Source organism: Rhamphochromis longiceps, linkage group LG10 (genome assembly GCF_057381845.1).
Source record: "Rhamphochromis longiceps isolate RC_006_pf linkage group LG10, R_longiceps_female_GT1.1, whole genome shotgun sequence".
In the NCBI taxonomy this organism is placed as follows: domain Eukaryota; kingdom Metazoa; phylum Chordata; class Actinopteri; order Cichliformes; family Cichlidae; genus Rhamphochromis; species Rhamphochromis longiceps.
The window spans coordinates 26,001,799-26,023,966 of NC_140566.1; the positions used below are offsets into that span (position 1 = coordinate 26,001,799).

At 42.7% G+C, this 22,168-nt stretch overlaps 1 protein-coding gene across 3 annotated transcripts in view; it reads left to right on the top strand.

Moving 5' to 3' along the window:
- The first annotated feature begins 4,663 nt into the window (after nt 1-4,663).
- Nucleotides 4,664-22,168, top strand: part of jade2 (jade family PHD finger 2) — a 226,894-nt gene continuing 209,389 nt past the window's right edge. For all 3 annotated transcript variants that reach the window (XM_085421111.1, XM_085421112.1, XM_085421113.1), the window contains exon 1: nt 4,664-5,583. The gene's annotated coding sequence lies outside the window, so the exon portion shown is untranslated. The remainder of the gene's footprint in view (nt 5,584-22,168) is intronic.

Sequence of the window (22,168 nt, forward strand, 5' to 3'; positions counted from 1 at the left end):
AGCCATGAGGGAGGACGCAACAGAGAACTGAGGGAGACGCTGACCTAAATTCACAGAGGAATAACAAGGAAGTGAGAACACACTAGGAACACAGCTGACACTAATAACCATAACGTGACAGGGGAGACTGGACTGAACAGAATGAACACGAAAACGTGGGACCTTCACAATAAAACAGGAAACATGATGTGGGAGTGGAGGAGAGGCAGACGAGGGAGCGAGGGAACACGCTGGGGAAACATGGAAAAAATAGAAAAAAACATGAAGGGAACCACGGCACAAGAACTCACACCACAATATAAACACAGACACATAGAGAGACACAGAGGGCAGAGACACAAGGGCGAATCCAATAAACTAAACTGAACAACCTAGGAACCGCAGAATAAATAATGAACTAACAAAATACAAAAACACAAGAAAACTAAGAACGCTGGGTAAAAATGACCAGGACCATGACATCTTCTTCTGTTTTTTCATATATACACTTAATGGCCACTTCATTAGACACACCTAGTCTATTGCTTGTTAATGCAAATATCTAGTGAGCCAATCACATGGCAGCAACTCAGTCTGCAGAAGTTCAAAATGAGCATCAAAATGCAAAGAAAGGTGATTTAAGTGACTTGGTAAAAAGTCCCATGGTTGCTGATGGCACGCAGGTCTAAGTAATTCAATACCTGCACAGTCATTTTTAGGGCTTACTTAAAATGGGATGGCCAGACTGCTTCAGGCTGAATAGGAAAGCAACAGTAACTGAAATAACTGCTTGTTACAACCAACATATGCAGAAGAGCATATCTAGAAGTGCAACACATAAAACCTTGAAGCAGATGTGCTCCATACAGCAGACCACACCTGGCACCACTCCTGTCAGTCAAGAACAGGAAACTGAAGCTACAGTTTTCACAGGTTCACCAATACAGGACTTCTTGGTCTGATGAGTCTCGATTTCTGCTGCAACATTCAGATAGCAGAGTCAGAATTTATTGTAAACAAAATGAAAGAAAAATCTTCTGGTGTAAGGGTGTGGGAAATATTTTCTTGGTACATTTTGGCATCATTGAAACCCCACAGCTTACCCGAATATTGTTGTTGACCTGGCGACAGTGTACACATCTCCTGATTGTTGCTTCAGCATGATAAGGTACCAACAAAGTTCAAATAATCTCAAACTGGTTTCTTCAATATGACAGTGAGCACTGATTTGTACTCAAATGGCCTCCAGAGTCACATGATCTGAATCCAATATAGCACTTTTGAGATTTGGTAGAATGGGAGATTCATATCATGGATGTATAGCTGACAAATCTGCAGCAGCTGTGTGATGCTGTCATGTCAGTGTGGTCCAAAATAACTGAGAAATTCTTCCAACTTGTTGTTGAATCTGTGCCACATAGAATTTTAGCAGCTCTGAAGGCAAAAGTGAGTCGAATGCAGTATTAGCAAGATGTAATATAGTGGCTAGTGAATGTATATAATGTGCGTAGTTGAGGTTTTGTGGTACCTTCGCTGTACTTAAATGTTATATAATATAGTATGAGATACTTGGAGTCAACTACATTTCCAAATGTAATCTACCTTTTTATCCACCTGCTTGCATTTGACAGCGATAACATTTCCTTTTTCAGCTTTTTATTCTGCTATTGCTGCTCTTACTTAAGCAAAATAAGCACTTAAATTATCAATTTAAGCTGTCTCAAGTGCTTCTGTCACTTTTGTAATCCCACACTGATTCCATCTCGGTCTGTGGGGGCCATACCATCTGGTGTAGGACGCCTTGTTCTTTTTGTAGCTGAAGATAAATCTTAATTGACTCTGGCTGTATGTTTGAGGTCATTGTTGTGTGCTACGGACTGCATTTGAGCCCGATCAGATGCCGCTACGATGGTGTTGCTTGATGGGCAAAAGTTTCAACATCATTTGTAATAGTTTAAAAAAAGGAATACATTTTGTAATTTGATGTAATCAAAATTGTGTTAGCCTGATGATTCCTAATAGCTACCTCTTAAAAACTAAAAACCCCATCCAAAAAGTGCAGCCGGCAGATTAAATAAAAAAACTACAACTACCATTTGACCTAGATCTGCTTCCTAAATAAACAACGTTTGCATCTCATCGGCCAGGAAATTGCATTAGTGCACATTAAAGCGACCGTGGAGGGGGGTCACAAGCTGTTTCCTCGGGAGACGCTACCTGCCTGTATTATGTGCAGGAGAGTGAGAGAGGGGAGGAAGGAAAAAAAAAACCTGGGATGCTGCTGTTGCATTTGAATGTGTGCCAGAGAGATCCCTCCTCTGTGTCCTTCACTGCCTCATTTCACTTTGTGCAAAACAGCATCACACCCTCTATTCCTCTGCCCCTTTCTCTCTCCCCGCTGTCTGAGTGACACCTGATATAGCTAGGATGAGCACTGTGCATGTTTTTGTGTGTGTTTGTGTGAGTGTGTACTGCCGGTTGTAGGTCTGCATGTTTCATAAAAGTCAAATTGTCCCATTTGTTCATCCGAATGACCTTAATTTCAGCATGCCTCCTGGCTCTGCGTCTGTGTGTATTGACCAGACATTTTAGATTCAGAGCCAAGATGAGTTACAGCAGTGGAGATGATGCACTGTCACTGCAGAGGTGCAGAGTTAAAAGCTACACATACTGAATGAAAAGGAGACCTTTTCTTTCACTGGGAAATGAAGACAGATTCGCTTGTGAGCACCTCAAATGACTTCGAAAAAGACTGTAAGAGAGGGGCAAAAATAAATAAATAATCCTGCTTGATAACAGCTGAGGAGGACAGTGATTTAGAGACAGTAGATGGGAGTAGACTGCATATTGATCAAACACCCTCTTCCCCTTTAAATATAGATTTTAGAGAAAATGTGAAGGAAAGTAATTTACTTGCCAGCTATTTCCTATGGATCACTGTGTGCAAATCAATCACTTGTGGAGAGATATTATCACTTAGAGTTAAAGAGTTTCTCACTTTGAAGTAAAACGCCAGATGTCAGTAACTTTGAAAGCAGTTAATGGTGATGGCAAGAATTCGGTATTACCTCTTCTTTGGACGTTAGCTGTTGGCTAATCCCAAACTGTTTTAACAATGTTGAGGTCTGGGCTGTGGGGAGGCCAATCCATGACCGATAGTGTTCAATTTATGCTTTTGTATCCATGAATGCTTTTACTGCATTGACCGTGGGTTTGGGATCATTGTCATATTGACAAATGAAACCGTTAGCAGAGGGTTTAGAACTTGGATCAAAGTCTGATGGTACATTTCAGATTTCATAATTACATCAATTTTGACAAGATCCCCAGCACCACTACCTGACATCCAGCTCTAAAACCATCACAGAGCCTTCATTGTGTTTTACAGTAATCACTCACTAATGATTCAAATCAAAAGTTTCCCATCTGGATTCACCACTCCATCAGACCTGTTGCCACTGATTTTCAGACCAGGGCTTGTGTGGAGATACTTTAGTGTTTTCTCTCTGTTTCCTTTCCTTAAGAAAGACTTCTTGACTGCCACCTTTTTAACTGACATCATCTCTGAGGAGGCTTCAGTGATCAGCTAAAAATGCAGGATCTACCAGTGTACCACTGTGTCAGATCTCTGAATAAAATAAAATAAAATAAAATAAAATAAAATAAAATAAAATAAAATAAAATAAAATAAAATAAAATAAAATAAAAGGAACTGCTATAGGTAGTTTTCAGGCCTGCCATTAATTGACACTGCACACCGTGCTTGGATATGTTTTCAGCTAAAACCTCTTTAAGAATCATCTTGTTGCTGCCTAAATGCTATTTTATGCCTTTATAACCACATTAGCGTTGGAATTTTACAAGTATTAGATAAAAGAAATGGGAAAAAATATATGCTTTGTCACAGTTAGTAAAAAAGTGCCTAAAGATAAAATGTAAAATTGGTTCTTTGCTGAGTTCTCTGTTCTGTGTAGACACAACACTGGTTCATCCCATTAGTTAGGAGCCTTTTTATGATTTTAATGATTCATATGTCAGTGTTAAGTAGCTTCTGAAAATTGTAAGGAACAAGGACTGGACTGGAAATGAGTAAAAAAGCAGCCAGTGTCCAAGGAAAACCATCCAGAGAACTATTGATCAAGCGCACTTTATTCAGGCTCTAAACTCTCTTCTAAACCCAGTTATTGCAGTCACATGTCAGCCATTGTTGTTGTTGATGTTTGGTTATCTTTTCATATACAGAGAAGGTTTCAGTCGGCAGCACTTTGTCAGATATTTTTTTAACAGTTTTATTTTTCTTCCTATGAATGAAGAAGCTACTTTTTTTTAGGGATATGATAATAACTTAGACACAGCTCAAAAAACTATTCATCTCTCTGAGCTCATATAGCCAAATGTGCATTGATGGATGAGTGATCTATTAATTCTTAAGGATAATATTCATAATTTAAAATAGCTGAGATGTGTTTTGTGTGTGTGTGTGTGTGTGTGCGCGCGCGCGCGTGTATGTGATTGCATTACATAACTTTCTTCCATACAGTAATGCTGTATCACTGTGACAGAACTGGCAGGTGAAGGAAGGTTCAATCCCCACGATCTCCTCTCCGAGGCGCAGTAATCTAGCGTTTGTCAGAGTAGGAAGTGCAGTTTGCGGTAACAGTGAATTGAAAGTACGCCATAAATATGGCGCCAAAAGAGTTTTCAAGCTGATGATAAGAGCTGATTTTTCTCTCATTCTGTGTTGTCTTTTTTATTTTTTTCTTTCCCGGGGGGTGGGAGGGAGAGGGCTAGCAAGAGAAGACCCGCCTGTGCATTTGTGCAGAGCGGTGTGCACGTACACAGCACCGGGCAGAGGAGTGGAAGCGAGGCAAGGCACCGGAGCAAGTGAAGAAGACGAGGAGGAGAGAGCGCTGTGTTTTATTTTTGAAGGAAGGGGACGTTGCGAAACTGGCTTGCAATATTTACTGACTCATCGCTTGGAAATAAAGCAGACCCTTTTTTCTTTTTCTTTATTTCGTTTTCTTTTTAAATCCTCGCTTCTCCTCCTGCTCCTCCTCCCGTGCGGCTGGCACCGGAGAGGAAAACAGTCGGATTTTGACACCACGTTTGGGGTTGCTTTTTGCAAAATGCGACACGCTTTCCTGTGAGCGCTATGTTGTGCGCACCTCGCAGCCCGTTACGCCGTGAACGGTAGCAGGACCGGCCGCTGCACCCGCTCCGTTTGTTATTGACTTGTGGAGGCTGTATCTCATCCTGGCTGCCACTTTTTTTGGCTGGGGGGGGATTTTTATTTCGGATTTGGACTCGGTCGTAGGTCTTTGCAGAGCTGACGCGCTGTCAACACACCGAGAGGTGAGGTGAGGTGAGGTGAGGTGAGGGGAGGGGAAGGGACAGTCCTGTCACCTAGCGTGGACCAGGAGCCAGCTTTTTTAGCTGCACTGCTAACAGCCTGCCAGGGCACCGAGTGGGCACGCTGAATTAGTCCTAAACCGCCTCCGCTGTTGAACTACATGTGCCTGGCTCCCAATGATCTCCTAATCTCTGGGAATCGCCCGCCGTCCAGGACTGAGGACGTCTCTGTACCCGAAGCAGACAGCGATCAAGGTAAAATAAGAAATAACGCTGATTTAGTAAAAAAATAAATAAATAAAAGTAGAAGAAAATAAACATCCGAAGTCCACTTTGCTGCTGCTGCTAGTGCTATATCAGAGCTAGGCTAGCAGCTGTGTACGGACTTTCTCGCAGCGGACTTGTGAGTTACAGTCGCGGCTGTGGCGCTCCGCCAGTGAGCGGGGCAAACGGGTCCAGGAGAGGTGGCGATGTTGTGGGTGAGGCGTGGGGATATGCGCTTTACGTGTTGCAGTGAAGAAAAGACAAACAGCGCCTTTGAAAGCAGAGCCGGTGCACTCACTGCAGGGACATGAAATTAACCGGGGAAACTCGGGCCATGTTGTTGTGCTTGAAAAATGTGACGTGAACGAGCCAGCTCCCCCCGTGGGAATCAAAAGAGTGCGAGCTGGTTAGTTGGAGCGTATCCAAGAGTGTGGTTATTGTTGTTATTATGCATTTATATTTTTTCGGGGCGTAATTGTTCGCGGCAGTGGGGTGAGTCGTGTGGGATATTTTAAATATAAACAATGAAAAAAAGAAAACTTGCGGGGGTGTTGAGGGTCGCACACATGGAGAGGCGCATGAGGTGAAGTTGTGAAGAGAGGAGGAGGTCTGGGGTGGGGTGGGGTTGGGGTGTTGGTGGCACCAAACAATTTGCAGGCCCTGGGGATTTGCAGGTTTCTTCACTGCTCGGTAAATGGAGGGAGGGGGGTTCGGGCAAAAGGGACCAGCGGAAGCTGTACTGCTTTTAGGAAGGCTGGGCACGCAAGCATACACACATCAAGGAATTAGAGCAACTTCTCTCTGCCCCCTTCACCCCATCCCCCTTCCTCCTGCTTCGTGCTGTGCTGATCTAGCTGGCGTCAGAAAAGGGGGCTGTTGTTTACCTCTAAGTCAGAGCTCTCTCTGAGTGTGGCAGATGCATTCATACCTGGAGGGGGGGAAACAACAACACCACCAGGACATGACACGTGGATGCAGATGGTGATGCTGCAAGTCAGATGTCTGCAGGATTAATGTGTTATAACTGGGGCATTTGCCTCCTGTGTGATTTTTTTTTTTTTTGTGGCCACCTACTCTTCAACATTTGCCTGGAGCACCTCCAAAGAACACAAGTATATCTGCCTATTAGTGCTAATTATTAATGGATGGAGCAATTTATCAATTTTTTTTTTTTAGTTCAGAAAGGCTGAAGTGGCTCTAGCGTTGAATCAATTGAATTGTCTGGAGATTTGTTAGATGTTCCCAGTAGTGACAGCCTTCCCTCCCACCTACCCTTCCTCACACACGCATACACATGTGCATCATTATCATCATCATCACGATCGCCACTTGCAAGCAAGACCTGTGCACATATGCCAACAACTCCACGTGCTTCATGCCTACTCTGATCCTCAAGTATGGATGCAGGTAGCGATTACACAGATGCGCACAAATACATACCTTCACCTCAGATTGTCTTCCTCACACAAACACAAACACAGACACACAACCGTCCTCCTCCCGCTGGGTATGAAACCGGAGATGAGTCACGGTGTGTGGGGGTATAACAGCTCTCTCTCTATCCCTCTAGCCCCTTCTTAATTTTTTTTTCATATCTTTTTCTGATGCAGTGCTATCTTGTTCTCACTCATGCTCATTTCTCTCCCGCTCCCCACCTTCCCTCCCTCGGGTCTCTCTTCGCTCGCCTAGAGACAGTGGTTGTTTACAAAATCAGCGAATGGGGATGAGTGCTGTTGTTATTTTGCTTCCACATTTTTGATGACAGCCCTCCAGCCAGTCGTCTGTATTTCAGTTGCTTCTTCATCTTCCATTGCTCCATCTCATTCAACTCTCCCTCTCTTTCTGTACTCCATCCACTCTTTTGTGCTTTTCTCCACCAACTTCTCCATCATCCATCCATCGATCCATCCATCGTACCGCCACTCCCTTCACACCATGTCATTTGCAGACCTTTTAAGCCTCACATGTGCCCGTACTCACACGTGTGTCTAGGCGTGGGTGTAGTGTTGCGTGTGTGTCTGTGAGTATTAGTGTCTGCTGCGTTAAGCGCTCAGCTCTGATTGGCTGGAAAAGGGGGTAAGGTCCCCCACGTGGTGTGTTGTATCGCATTAGCTGGCTACGTAGGTGATGATGAGGAGGAGGAGGAGAGATGCTGTTCATGAATGGACGGCTGACGTCACTTAAACCGTACCCTCAATCCGTCACACACACACACAAATGGATGTTTTTACGCACATCGCTGATGAAGGCTGCGAAAGCGTGTATAGTTTTTGTTGTTGTTGTTGTTGTTGTTGTTGTTGTTGTTTTTTAAGAGTTAGATTTGGAGATTTGTCGTATAGGAAGGATGGGAACCAGCTGAGCGTGTGTGTGTGTATGGCCGCCTTCAGGCGTGTTGGCTAGCTGTCATGTTCATAGCTCTCTGCTCTGATCTGCTTAGTAACCAACTAACTAACCCAGCAGCATGTGGGCTACTAGCTGAGGAGGATTTGTGTATCTGTGTCACAATACTGTAACTGTTCAGCTGAAATTTCTTGTAGTTTGAGACGATTAAACATTCTTAATTTTTTTCATTATTATTGTTACTTTGTGTTTCCTACATGCTTTTTCACAGCACTATTTATATATTTGCCCCCTTCCTGATTTCTTCGTTTTTGCATACTTGTCACATTCAAACGTTTATCATTAGACAAAGATCAGAGTAAATGCAAAATGCAGTTTTTCAATGGTGATTTAATTTATTAAGGGATAAAAAAGATCATTCAAAACCTACCCTGTGTAAAAATTGCCCCCTAAACCTAATAACTGGTTGTGCCACCGCCACCCTTGGCAGCATAAATTGCAATCATGCGTTTGAGATACTCACCAATGATAGTCTTTTACATCACTGCGGAGGAATTTTGGCACACTCTTCTTTCCAGATTTATTCGAGGCTATTTCGGCATGAACAGCCTGTCTAGGGTCGTGCCGAAGCATCTCAATTAGATTTAAGTCCGGACTTTGACTGGGCCACTCCAAAACATTCATTTTGTTTCTTTTGTTTTTTGAGATATTCAGAGGTGAACTTGCTGGTGTGATCATCAGTTACAGCAAAGTGTCCAGGTCCTGAAACAGCAAAGCAGCCCCACATCATCTCACTACCGCCACCATGTTTGACTGTTGATATGACCTGACCTTAACTGAGGCAAATAAGACCAGCAGTCCTTTAGATGTTGTTTGGGTTCTTTTATGACAACCTGGATGAGTCGTTGATGAGCTCATTTGGTAGGTGGACCATTACTGGGAAGGTAATACCACTGTTGACTGTCGCTGTGGTTTATTGAAGTAATAAAGTCTTAGAAATGCTCAACAGGTCTGGCACTAAGACTGGCAGCTGCTTGTAAAGTTGAACTCAGCTTTCCAAAAAAATATGGTTAATCAGTTTTTTTCATGATTTAATATGAGGAGTGGCATAATTAATTTTGGATAACTCAGGTTTGGATAACTCTTAATAAATGAAATCAGCATTTAAAAGCTGTATTTTGTATTTAACTGGAATATTAAAATGTGTCTGATGATGACAAATTTAAGACAAATATGCTAAAAAAATCAGGAAAGTAGAAAATACTTTTAACAACAAAAACTTTAATGTTTTATTCAGAATAAATTCATATGTGGAGTTGCCATTAGTTCACTTACAGTTTAGCTTAGTTCAGATTGTGTTAATTAGTTTGTCCTGCACAGATTTTTGTCGTGTCTTAGAGGTTTTGCAGCACAAAACAAACCATGTGTTGGCTTAAATGCCGCAGGCATGTTTTTATGCATTACCCTGATGTGTTCTGTCAGTGTTTGCTTGAAGCAGATGACCCCGCTGTGGCCTAGAACCTCATTAGCGGCTTCTTGTGCGTGTGCATGCGTGCACATGCTAACCTGCTGTTCTGTGAGCAGGAGATGACGTCAGACTTCAAGGGGAGAGGGGGTGTTTTCATTTTTATATATTTTTTTCTCGTGTCACTGTGAGTCAGCCTTGTTATTAAGGGATAATTGCAAAGTCTGCACACCTGCACAGAACACTGGCGAGGAGGAAAATGTGGAACATATTTCAAGAGAAGACTTTTGCAGGAGTAATTGGAATGTGCTTCCTAACTGTTTGGTCTGCAAAACCTGTCCCTGGTTGACTGAATGAGAGCAGTGGATGCTGCGGTGCACCAGATGTTTTTTCAGAAAAATTAATGATGCTTTTTTTTTTTTTTTTTTTTTTTTTTTTTTTGTTACATTTTACAGGAAAGCCTTTTTGAACAAAAACTGTGTCGGGAAAAAAAACTTGTTATTATAATTTTTTCATATCAGTGTAATGACTATTTCTGTCAAACTTAAATGTAGAGCATTATAAAATTATATTTTAAATAAAAAAAACTTAGGTATATATAGAACCTGCTATTGTTTTTTGTTTTTTGTTTTTTTTTTTTACCCTGGATGTCCTTTCCGATGCAGCTCCAAAAGGATTTGTGACAGACTGAACGTGGGGTCTTTGCTTGTTTGGAAATTTTGTGTGAAACCACAGATGTAGGTCTGACCGGTCGAAAGCTTCAAGTCTTACGGGAGAACACAAACAAAATGGAAAAATAAATTATTTGATTAGTTTAAAATAAGCAAAGTGGGTAAATTCAAGAAAAATTCACATGTAAACAAAGGAGAAAATAAGCAAAAATGAGCTATTCATTCAGCTCTGGTCCTCTTATGGCAGGACTGTCTCAACGAAGTGGGCAGTCAGGATTATATATGGACTAGATGTGTGACCGGATCACAGATCTGATGTTGGAGTGTCGCTCGCACTCCTGACATACTTGTATACTGTGTACAGCTGCAGTGGCTGCTGGATGCATTAGTCTAACCTGTTATGGCTCTAACTCTATACCCATCACATCAATGGTTCAGCACTGTGCTGCTCTCGTTGTCATTGGCCTTTCGTGTTGTCTGTCAAAACATGGTTTGAATGACTTCTGTCGACTTTATATTGGCCGTCTCATGTTGTAATTGAGTAAAGCTAGTTCACTATTAGAGCAGGGCGATATGACCAAAAATATTTATCACGATATAGATTTGAAAATTTGCGATAACGATATAACTGACGATATAATTGACACTAGACAAAATACTTTACAACTCCACAACTTTATTAGTGAAAAAAACCCCCATCAATGTATTTTCACTTAAACAAGCAGCTGTTTTTTTACATTAAAGTTGTATAAAAACGTAACAGTGCAAATGCAAATTCCTTGCTGACAGTTTAACCAAAAGGCATTTCCAGTGGAAACTGGCCGACATATCCTCAGCATAACCATGTTTAATATCCACAAAACTTAAAAAGAGGTTATACACACACAATACGTAATATTATGTTGAAGCACAGTACGTATCACTCCGCGAGGTGCCTGCCTACGATAGCCGTAATGCTCCGACAATCCATCAAGCGCTGCGGGTTCGTAGCTTAGCAAAGTCGTACTAAAACATTTGACAGATTTTCGAGCGCCGTGTACGACATAAAATCGTTTCGAGGTCAGTAAACACAGCCAGAATTCATACATACACACGGGATTATAATCTGTCGACTTTCAGAAAAATCAAAGGATTGATTTTAAGTGTGCCGTATTTTCCAAAAAACACGGTAATAACGACGGCCCGCTAGCATGCTCTACCAAAAATAGTGCTTTGTTGTGTGTCTGACGGACGAAAGCCAAACCAGTTCCACACCACTGAAGTTGGAGCATTTTTACAAACCTGGTTCATCCGTTTCATTCAACGATCCGCTTTCGCCCTTGTCATTCTGCGTCGCCGCCATGTGCGTATGTAAACAAAGGCACTGCGCATGCGCGTTTTACCCATATTCTATCGTGATATTTCATTTTCTTGTCGTTGCCCAACATTATACCGGTATTACCGTGAACGGTATGATATGGCCCAGCCCTATTCACTAGAATTATTTTTATAGTGGTATTGCACAGGAATTAGCACATATTGCTTTATCCTTTTTTTCTGATACTGTAAACCAGCCCAAAGTTTCAAATAATGAGGGATTATGCTTGTGTTGCCCACAGAACTGCTGCAGTAGCAAAGCAGGGCATGCACGCTTGTGTATGCACACGAAAGAAAGCTCACCCACCCTTTATTAACTGAAGTAATATGTAATCCCATATATGCTTTTTCAGAATAAATAGCAGAGAACAAAAAGAATCTGTTGCAATAAGTTCCTCATCCTACAGACAGACTTCAGTGCTATCATCTTGGACTGCAGCTGGTGGAGGTAGTCCTTGTTCTACTCTGTAGCCTCAGAGGACTACAGAGTAGCAGCACTAGCTGTCAGCCTGCTGCAGGCTCTGGTTAGGGTGACCCTCCTGCTCACAGTGGATCTCCAGAGGAGTATATCATGACCAGCTGTGGTCCAAGAAGGTAGAATTAGAGTTTGTCTGAGGGGCCACTGCTGTATGCAGCGACTGAACTGTCAAAATAAGAGCAAGGGTATTTGGCAAAACCTATTCGAGTGGCCCTGAATTTACACAGGCAGCAGATATCCGTAAGATATCTTCAGGCACAAAACTTTGACTATGAGAAGCCTCATCAATTTAATGTTCAGACTTTTTGTTTAGATGGGGCAGCCAATTAGCTTAAAGGGAGGGTTACATGCTGCACCAAGGCCTAATTTAATGAGGATTATTTTGATCTGTAAATTATGCAAACTAACTCGAGGCAAGTGAAAATGGGGATAATAGGACCCTTTTAACTACATCAGCCGTACTAAGAGATGCATATTATATGTACATGTGTTTAAGTAATATAGTATATCTGTGAAAATCTGTGAAATATTTAAGTTAGTTTTAAGCACACAAGATGTAGGGTCATTTCTGAAAATAGAGGTGAAGCCCACAGTTGTAGAGTCTCAGGTGACTCGTGCACAAAGTTAAAAAGCAGAAACATTTAAAATGTGTTATTATGCTCAGACACATTTTCCCCTTTCTTCCTGGTTTGCTGGGTTATTCTCTTCTCTTCTCTCTCTCTACCTCCTACTCTTATTTCCAGGGGAAGAAAATAAAAATAAAAGTCTAGTTGTAAGCACATTGATGGACAGGCTGACAGATGCCGCCTGAGCTCCTGATGGGAAGAGTTTCAGGAGTAGGTATGTGTATGTTTTTGTGCTGAGCGAGGGGAGTAAACAACAGATAGAAACAGTATGTCCGGCCTTCCTTTGCTGTAGGAACGCACGGTGATTCGAGAGGAAAATAAGCCTTTACTGCGCTTATTTGTATTTAATGTACATGTGTCGAGATGCTACATGTGTGTTTTGAACTGCCAGAAATTAGGATAAACTTAAAAGAGAGGCAGAACAAAGGCGATGAGTTGTTGAGGAGGTAGTCGAAGACAGCGACAGAGGGAGGTGAAAGGTAGTAATAGAAGATGAAAGACAAGATGTAGGGTAAAGGATGGGAGGTGCAGGTAGTCGGGGTTACTAGAGGGTGAAGGGCAGAGTGCTCATCCTCAATCTCTGTCCTTGTCGTCCTTCCTTCCAAAGGCTAATGAACTCCCGATGTGGAGACGGGAGCTCTGGATCAGCCTTCCATCTCTCTGTGTTTCTCCCTCCCTCCCACCTTCCCTCCTCCCACCTGTCGTCCCCTTTTGCTCTTTCTCCTCCCGGGTTTTTGGCAGAGCCCGAGGCTCCCTGGCTCCGATTCATCTTCTTTATTGTTTGTCAGCAGATTTTAGGAGATGGAGCGGGAGGCTTAGTTAGAAAATGATTTGGACCTCAGCCTTGTTCCCGCTTTTTTTTTTTTTTTTTTTTTTTTTAATTCCCTTTCATTCTCTCTCCTATCTTTCTGTTTTTCGCTCACTCATCCCTGCTCCCATAATGCAGCGGCAGCAGCAGGAGCAGTGGCAGCATCAATAAATATTGTGTTAATGTTCTGGTGGCTGGAGCCAGCAAGATGATAAAGGAAATCTATTTGATTTCTGTGGCTCTTTTGTTTGGCCTCTCAGGTTTGTGTGCATATATGTGCGTGCACATTTGGTGTAGCAGCATTAAGTGTGTGTAAAGGTTTTTGTCTTTTGCTCCATTTATTCCCTCTTCATAATGCAAGCGCACTTCCTCTCTTCTGCTGCCGTCCTCAGAGTTTCCTTATTTTCTTCCCGAGTTTAACACTGTTTTACTGAGACGGAGTCCCTTAAGGATTTAACTGCTTCTTTATAGCTAGCATGAGCATTGTACTTAGAAACAGACACTGTCGAGGGAAGCTGCTTGAGGTATTGATATGCATAAAGTAAACTAGTTTGTATGTGCGTAATGCTACAAGGTATATGTGAGATCAAAGGGTTCAGGTATGGTCTATCTGTCAGGCAGCTATTTTTAGACTGAGCTATTGTGTAAGGTATTCCTAGAAAGCATTTTATAACCCTACCTACTTTGTCTACACTGCAATGCTGGGCAATTGAATTACGTGGGTGTGATTGTCTGATTTTGATTCTGATATGTTCATTTGTACAAGCCCATTTTGCTATTTTTGGTTGTAATCCTAAGGATGTAAACAAAGCAGTTTGTAACTCATTTACACATCTCCCTCCATGAGCCCTGTCCCATCTGGGAATGCCTGTACTTCCACATATGTGTCTTATAATTGCTTCTACGGCCGAATTTGATCGCACAGTCTTTCCTCGAGCTTGTCCATTTTGAAAATAGCTGTGATGGCAATGGCAAATGCACAAGGTTATCAATAATGAGAGTTGTACAAGCTGCCAAAAGAGCAGCAAAGCACAGCTTGCGTGGATGTGATGTCATTTTTGGGAGAGATTGCTTTCCCTTTGGTGTGTTTTAAGTGATGTGTATTTTTATATTTGATTAGGCAAGCACTGCTCTTCTTGGTTACCCTGCTTTCCCCGATGTAGTGCCACTGCACCCACCACAGTTTTCTTGTCATGAAGGGCAGCGGTCCCCAACCCCCAGGCCACGGCCCGGTACCGGTCCGTCAGTTGTTTGGTATCGGGCCACAAGAGTTGAAATTTATGGTTTTCAGGGTTTTTATCAATAACTCGGTTTCACTGGGTCTTTTCCCGTGTTGTAGTTTCGTATCTTATTTTGAAAGAAACATTTAAGCGTTACCATAGAGACCAGAGAGCATTAAGGAGCAGAGAGGAGGATGTTAATTTTAATGTTACTGGCTCATTTCAGGAGGACGCTGCTAATAAAGTTACACAATTACACAGTGAATTCGCGTTTTTTTTATTATATTTACAAACTACCGCAGCTTTTGTCTTGGTCGTATCGTTTATTTAGTTGTATTTATCTGCGTCAGCTTATATTGTCTGACATCTATTCAGCGTGCAATAGACATCAATTGTCAAAAGCTGATATATTGATCAAGTCGCCTGAGTCTATAAAATACTGAAGCTGCTTTTCTTATGGTTGCCAAAGTACATTCAACCAGTGGATTGGTACGTGTCAGTGGAGGAAAAAGGGAAAGGAAAAAATCCTAATAACAAAAAATAAAGTTACTAATAAAGCACCTAAATCGTAATCGTGAAATGGAAACAATATTCCTTTAGAAGCCTTTACAAACTGTCGTTTCTAGCATCGTTAACGTTCTTCATTTAAACCATGCTACTGCTGGCAGGGGGTCTTTGTCTTTTGCTTCTCTCTTATGTTACGCTTCACTTAGGGAAGCTTTGCTCCCCTGAGAGCAATACCAGAAAACTAATTCACTTTACGGAGACAACAGTCTTCTGTATTTGACATGAGTAGCAAGTTTCCTTCCATTCGGCGGATCCCCACGGAGCGTTCAGCGGGAGGGGGGGACCACAGGGGAGAGGGCTGATGGGAATGGTGATGGTGATATCAGCATCAGAGAGTGACTCATGACTGCTCTTAAGTGGCTCTGAGCCTAACAGTCAGTTAGATGTGAAGGGGTGGAGGTGTGTATTACCGAGTGAGGTCGTGAGCGCATGGAGTTTCCGGCTGAGATGTTGAGTACTGCTGTGTGCTGCGGTTTGTTTTCTTTTTCACTTCAGGTTTATTGGTGGTTTCTACCTTTGTGATGGAGCTCTCACTGTATCAGTGGGTTGCACTATACAGCAGCCTGTGTTTAAAAAATGTATTGAATAGCTGATCCACAACTTATTCCTTTTTTTGTTGAAATGCTGAAGGCTAGTTTCTTAGATATCCTAAACCCAGAATATACGTCTATCTCCAAGAGCTGAAAGTTAGCAGCACCATTTTAGCAGAGTTAAACCATAATATTGAAGCAGCTTTTAGATGTTGCCTTCACATGACCTTCTCACCACCATAAAACCCTGGAAAGGGTACAGACTGCACAAACACAAGGAGTCCAACTCAACTCCTAGAGCAGCAGTCCCCAACCTTTTTTGCGCCACGGACCGGTTTATGCCCGACAATATTTTCACGGACCGGCCTTTAAGGTGTCGCGGATAAATACAACAAAATAAAGCTAGTACCGGTACCGAAAAAAAGGAAATTTATTCATAACACACGTGAAAAGACCCAGGAAAACCGAGTAAACGATAAAAACAATAACAAAATAACGCTGAAAACCGATAAAAACCCTGAAAACCATACATTTCACACCTGAGCCTCAACTCTCACGGCCCGGTACCAAACGACTCACGGACCGGTACCGGTCCGAGGCCCGGGGGTTGGGGACCGCTGTCCTAGAGGATGGAGGAGGAAATTCTAGTTCCCTGTCACTGTCTATGCAGGATGCTTTTGGTCACATTATTGAGTTTGAGCCACCAAAGAAAGTGAAGCACGAGCCTGTGCACAGTCTGCGCGGACAGCTGTATTGATTACAGCAGAAGTTGTACGTATCTGTTCCTTCTGACGTGTGAGGATGGACAAATGAAAAACTTGCTTTAAATACCTCATGTGTTGCCATGATGGTCTGCAGCCATGATAGCAGCTATTTGAGGCTTTGCTTACACATACACGCACAAGGCAGTACTTTAAGTTTAATGCTTGCCATTTGTAATATCCCAAAGTACTGGATGTTTTGAACTGACAGTGATACTAGTTAAAAAGTTAGTGCGTAAATGGCCTGTATTTGTATAGCGCTTTACTTAGTCCCTATGGCGCTTAGTCCCCTTAGTCCCCAAAGCGCTTTACACTACATTCAGTCATCCACCCATTCACACACGCATTCACACACTGGTGATGGCAACCTACATTGTAGCCACAGCTGCCCTGGGGCGCACTGACAGAGGCGAGGCTGCCGGACACTGGCGCCACCGGGCCCTCTGACCACCACCAGTAGGCAATAGGTGAGGTGTCTTGCCCAAGGACACAACGACCGAGACTGTCGGAGCCGGGGCTCGAACCGGCAACCTTCCAATTACAAGACGAACTGCCAACTCTTGAGCCACGATCACCCTAGACAAAGGGCTTGCATGAAGATTTGTTGAAATATTACTGAGATACACTCAATTGGCAAATTTCTAATTAGCCAATCACATGCTAGCAACAAAAATGACTTAAGCGATGGCATGGTTGTTGGTGCCAGAATTTGCTGGTCTTGGCATTTCAGAAACCGCTCATCTACTGTTACTTTCCCCATAACCGTCCCTAGGGTTTCCAGAGAATGGTCTGAAAAATAGAAAAAGTCCAGTGAGTCGCACCTCTCTGGGCGATGTTGATGCCAGAAGTCAGAGGGGAATAGCTAGATTGTTTGAAGGTGATAAGAAGGCAACGGTAACTCAGTAACTGCTCGTTACAACCAAGGCACACAGAAGAGATCGAACTTTGAAGCAGATGTGCCACAGCAGCAGGAGACCACACCAGGTGCCACTCCTGTAAGCTCAAAAGAGGAAAAGGAGGCTATAATTTACATTGGCTTACCAAAAGTAGACAAGAGAAGTCTGGAAAAAGGTTGCCTGGTCTGATGAGTGTTAATTTCTGCTGCAGCATTCAGATAGTAGGGCTAGAATTTAGTGTAACCACAGTGTAACCATGTTTTGATGGCTGCTTCCAGCTGGATACACACCATGTCACAAAGCTTAAATCATCTCAAACTTGAAAAGGACAAAGAGTTCACTGTACTCATACGGCCCCCACAGTCATGAGCTCTCAATCCAGTGGAGCACTTTTAGGATGTGGAGGAACAGGAACTTTTCATCATGGACCAGAATTTCTGAGGAATGTTTCCAGCACCTTGTTGAATCGGTGCCACGCAGAATAAACTACTACCAAAAACCGTAGGCGCACCATCCTTCCAGAATCATGAGTGCCTACACAAAATTTCGTGGCAGCTTTTCTCAGGACCAAAATTGAAATGTTCCCTCTGAATGTTTACTTGATAAATTAAATTTTTGATCAATCATCAATCATTTGCGACAAATTTACCGTATGCGCCAGAACAAAATCGCTGCATTACACATCCTTGATAGTCTAAACTAGAATAGCTTCCAGTTATATTTTTTCACACAGTGATGCCATCGAGTCCCCATGTTTGCCAAGATTATTAACATCTTAATGCCAGATAAATCACAGATGGGAGTGACACGTCCAAATAAACGAACTACACACAAAACTTGTTCTAACCCGTCGCACTTCATCTAAACAGAACACCAAAAAAAACTTCTTCCTCTTGAAGTGTCAGTGTTGAAAGCTGGATCGCAGCCTAATACACTTAGCACGAGAAACGCGCGTGTGTTTCGCTACCTTTCATGTTGCGATGTGTGAGTTAGTCGCCGCCTCCTTTCTTGCACACCTGTTAGCATGAACCTGATGAAGATGTTTGATGTGTGTGTGTGTGTTTTCTCTTCTCCCCCTTTTTTTTCATCGAGCACATACGTCTCTGTGTGCATGCACATACGTTTGATGTTGAGGTAAATACTTGATACCCAACATCACACACAAGTAGACACCCACTCTGACATTTCGATTCTTTCAGCTCATTCACAACAGTTGCCCTATTTCTCCATCTCTGTCTCTCTCCCTGGTCTCCCCGCCTCACTTTATGAATCTTTGTGATTCCTTTCTTTGGTGCTCTTTCTCTCTGTACCTGTCAAACTCTCTTTTTCCTACCTTGTCTCCAGTGACTGTCCAAAAATAGCTGTGTGTGTGTGTGTGTGTGTGTGTGTGTGTGTGTGTGTGTGTGTGTGTGTGTGTGTGTGTGTGTGTGTGTGTGTGTGGGTGGATGAGAGACGGGTTGGGGAGAGTGAAAATAGACTTGGATGTGTGCGAGCGTAAGCGTCGCAGTCTTCCCTGCGTGCCCTCTAGCAGTTGTTGTCTTGCTTGTGCACGCAGCATTAGGTCTGCACAGGAACACACACTTCATTAATTGATTCCTGTCCATCGCATCTCATTTTTTCACCCCCCCCACACACACACACACACACACACACACACACCGCCATGAAGGAAAGGAAAGAGTCAGTATTGATGAGGTGATCAGTAAACTGGGTTTGAACAGAGGATTGAAAGTGAGAAAGCGTCAGGCAAAGAGTGACTGAGCGAGAGGTGGAATTTACCAAAAAAATAAATAAAATTCAAGGACTTGAGGATACAGAGAGCAGCAGCGAAGGAGATTGGATACTGTGATGGAAAGAAATGATAAGGTTAGAGGTGGAAAAGTGAGTGATGGAAAGGAAGCGAGTAAAAGAAAAAAGAAGGAAGAGAAGAAAGTCGTAAGTGGGCGGGGGGGCGCAGCTCGGCGTCCTCCAGGTTTGGATGTTGCCAAAGGCTTTTAAGATTTTTTTTTTTTTTTTTTTTAGGCTCTTTGTTCCCCGGCCAGGCAGGTCTTTACTCTGTTCAATCAAGCTACACACAACATTAGGATCATAGCAAAAGAGACACACAAATAAACGCACACATTAAATGCACAAATACACAAATCTTCTCCCGCACGCACACGGAGCACTGCCTCAGAGAGATGGCTTGTTATGAAGCAATTTATATGCAAGGATTCTTTATCAAACCGACTGACCTCTGGCAAGTCGAGGAGTGCTGAGCACTGGCCAACTGTTTGTGTGTCTGTGTGTTCGTGTGCGCTGAATGACAGGAAGCTTTACTTCCCGGGTTTTGTTGTTGTTGGTGCTTGCGTCATTTCGGCGCGTGTACGTGCGTGCAGCTGCAGAGCACCTTTGCTCATTTGCACTGTTTAACTATTCATTTTTATATGCTTGTTTCTCTTTATGAATAATAAACCAGCATGTATCCCAGCCTCTCTTAGGTCGTGCATACGTGCCCAGATGTTCCAGCAGTCACTTAATGTGTTTTTATTGTTGATGGATCTGTTTTCTTCTGACAGCCAGACTGCATGCTCATCTCAAGAGAGGGCTGCACGTGTGTGTGTGTGTGTGTGTGTGCGCTCACTGGGCTTCTACAGCTACAGTCTCTTAATAATAGATCGCCATCATGGTAACCGTTGTTGTGCTGACCTTAAGTGCTGCACAGTGCTAAAACAGACACCGGCCACCGACTAGTGTTTTCCTGCTGAAGTAAGTGCACCGTCATCCACAGTCTGTCTCTCTCTGACTGGGGACAGACAGACAGCCAAGCAGAGGAGCGACATACTTGCAGACAGTTAAACAGATGGCAGGCAAATGGGTAGACGGGCAGAGAAGCAAAGAGTCAAGCAGTCAGACAGACAGAAAGACAGATGGCAAGCTTATAGGCAGACAGACGGATGGACAGGATGACAAATGGGATGCAGCCAATCATAGATCTGGAAGCTGGGGGACGGAGAAGAAAGACTCTTTTTTTTTTTTTAAGTCAGACTAGGCCAAATAAAAACTCGAATAATCTTTTACGATGCAAATGTGCGTTGAGCTGCACACGATCACACGTGGGTTAACTAGCCGTGATTAATCTCAGACCCTCAATCAATCGCTCAGTTGAGAGGAAGTGAAATGCTGTGGACTTAGAGTATTGATAAGGTATTTAAAGCAAAGCGAGCACATTTCCTTATTTCAACGCTCCTTAATGTATTTTCTGCTTTTCCCTGGTTTATTTCCTTGTTTTTAGAATTGTATTTTTTTAGTTTTAGTTTTATAGATGAAAGAATTCATTCAGTTATCAGAAAGAAATCACCTGTCAGCTGCTCTACAGGAAAAATCTTTGTTGTTATAGCATCCCTTGTTATTTTAAATGATGTGAAAGTTTTAGTCTTGCTTTTGTTTAGAGGAAACTTACTTCCAAAGGAAGTGACAAAACTGACGGAAAATTTGAAGCGTGGAAAGGTGGCACAGTCCCACTCACGGTGTGATTGACAGATCGGATTTGACTATCTGAGTGCAATACCTTTACTCTTGCCCGAGGTGGGCCGTATGCTGCTGTCAAGATGTTCTAAAGCAAACAGTGCTTTTTTTATGACACCTTATTTCCCGTTTTCAGCTGTAGTAGCATCTGCTCACTTAATAACGGTGCTGATGAAGTTTTACTGGCTGCAGCGACACACAGTGATCCCTATAAAATGATCACAAGAGTGGACTGTGAAACTCTGCAGGATGCCATGCATGCTGTCAGTATTAGCTTTACTTTTGGGAACTTCTTTAAGTGTTAACATGGTTTTAGAATTAAGGTACTAAATAAAACTTGCAGCTTTGGGGCTTTGAATTTTCTCCTAAACGTTCTTAGGGATAAAGAGTTTAAAGCCTGTCCTAGCATACACAGAATTAGGTCTGATTACTTTTAAATGTATCCTATTACTTTAGGATTTTATTCATGTGACTTTATGAGGTCTGCTGTGCTATTACTGGGTTCAACCCTCTTTTTTCTTGAGAACTGTGTTAATTGTTTGTGACTGGAAACATTTCTCAGAGATTTTGGTCCATATTAATATGACAGTAAACTTTTTTCATGCTTCTTCTATTGCCCAATTTTGGTGATCATCTGAAAACTACAGCCTCAATTTCCTGTTCTTATCTGACACCAGTCCCATCTGGTGAGGTCTTCTGCTGCGTTCAGAGATGGTCTTCTGCATAACTTGGTTGTAACGAACAGTTATTTGAATTGCTGTTGCCTGTATCAGCTCAAAGCAGTCTCGCCGCGCTCTTTCCGTGAGTTATGGTCAGAGGGCCCGGTGGCGCCAGTGTCCGGCAGCCTCGCCTCTGCCAGTGCGCCCCAGGGTGGCTGTGGCTACAATGTAGCTCGCCATCACCAGTGTGTGAATGTGTGTGGATGGGTGGATGACTGGATGTGTAAAGCGCTTTGGGGTCCTTAGGGACTAGTAAAGCGCTGTACAAATACAGACCATTTATCAGCTTTGGAGATCATAAGAGTTTCATGACTTCAAAAATCGGTGTTTCTTATAGTATTATTTGGAATGACGACTGTATTCACTGCCCAAACGTTGTAGCATATGTTTTAGGAAGGCATCAGACCTCCTTGCCTTAACGGGTTACCAATTTACATCATATATTTATCTGTGCCTTATTTTGTCTGGTGACTAAACCCTGGTCTTTTAATTCAAGAAATTTTAATTTGGTGTGTGAAAATTCCCAAGCTTTGTTTACTTTAGTTTTGCCATTTTAGATTCTCAGCGGCTTCTTGTGAGAAACGTCACAAACAAATTTAAACAAGTGAAGCGAACTCCCAAAAACACCTAAG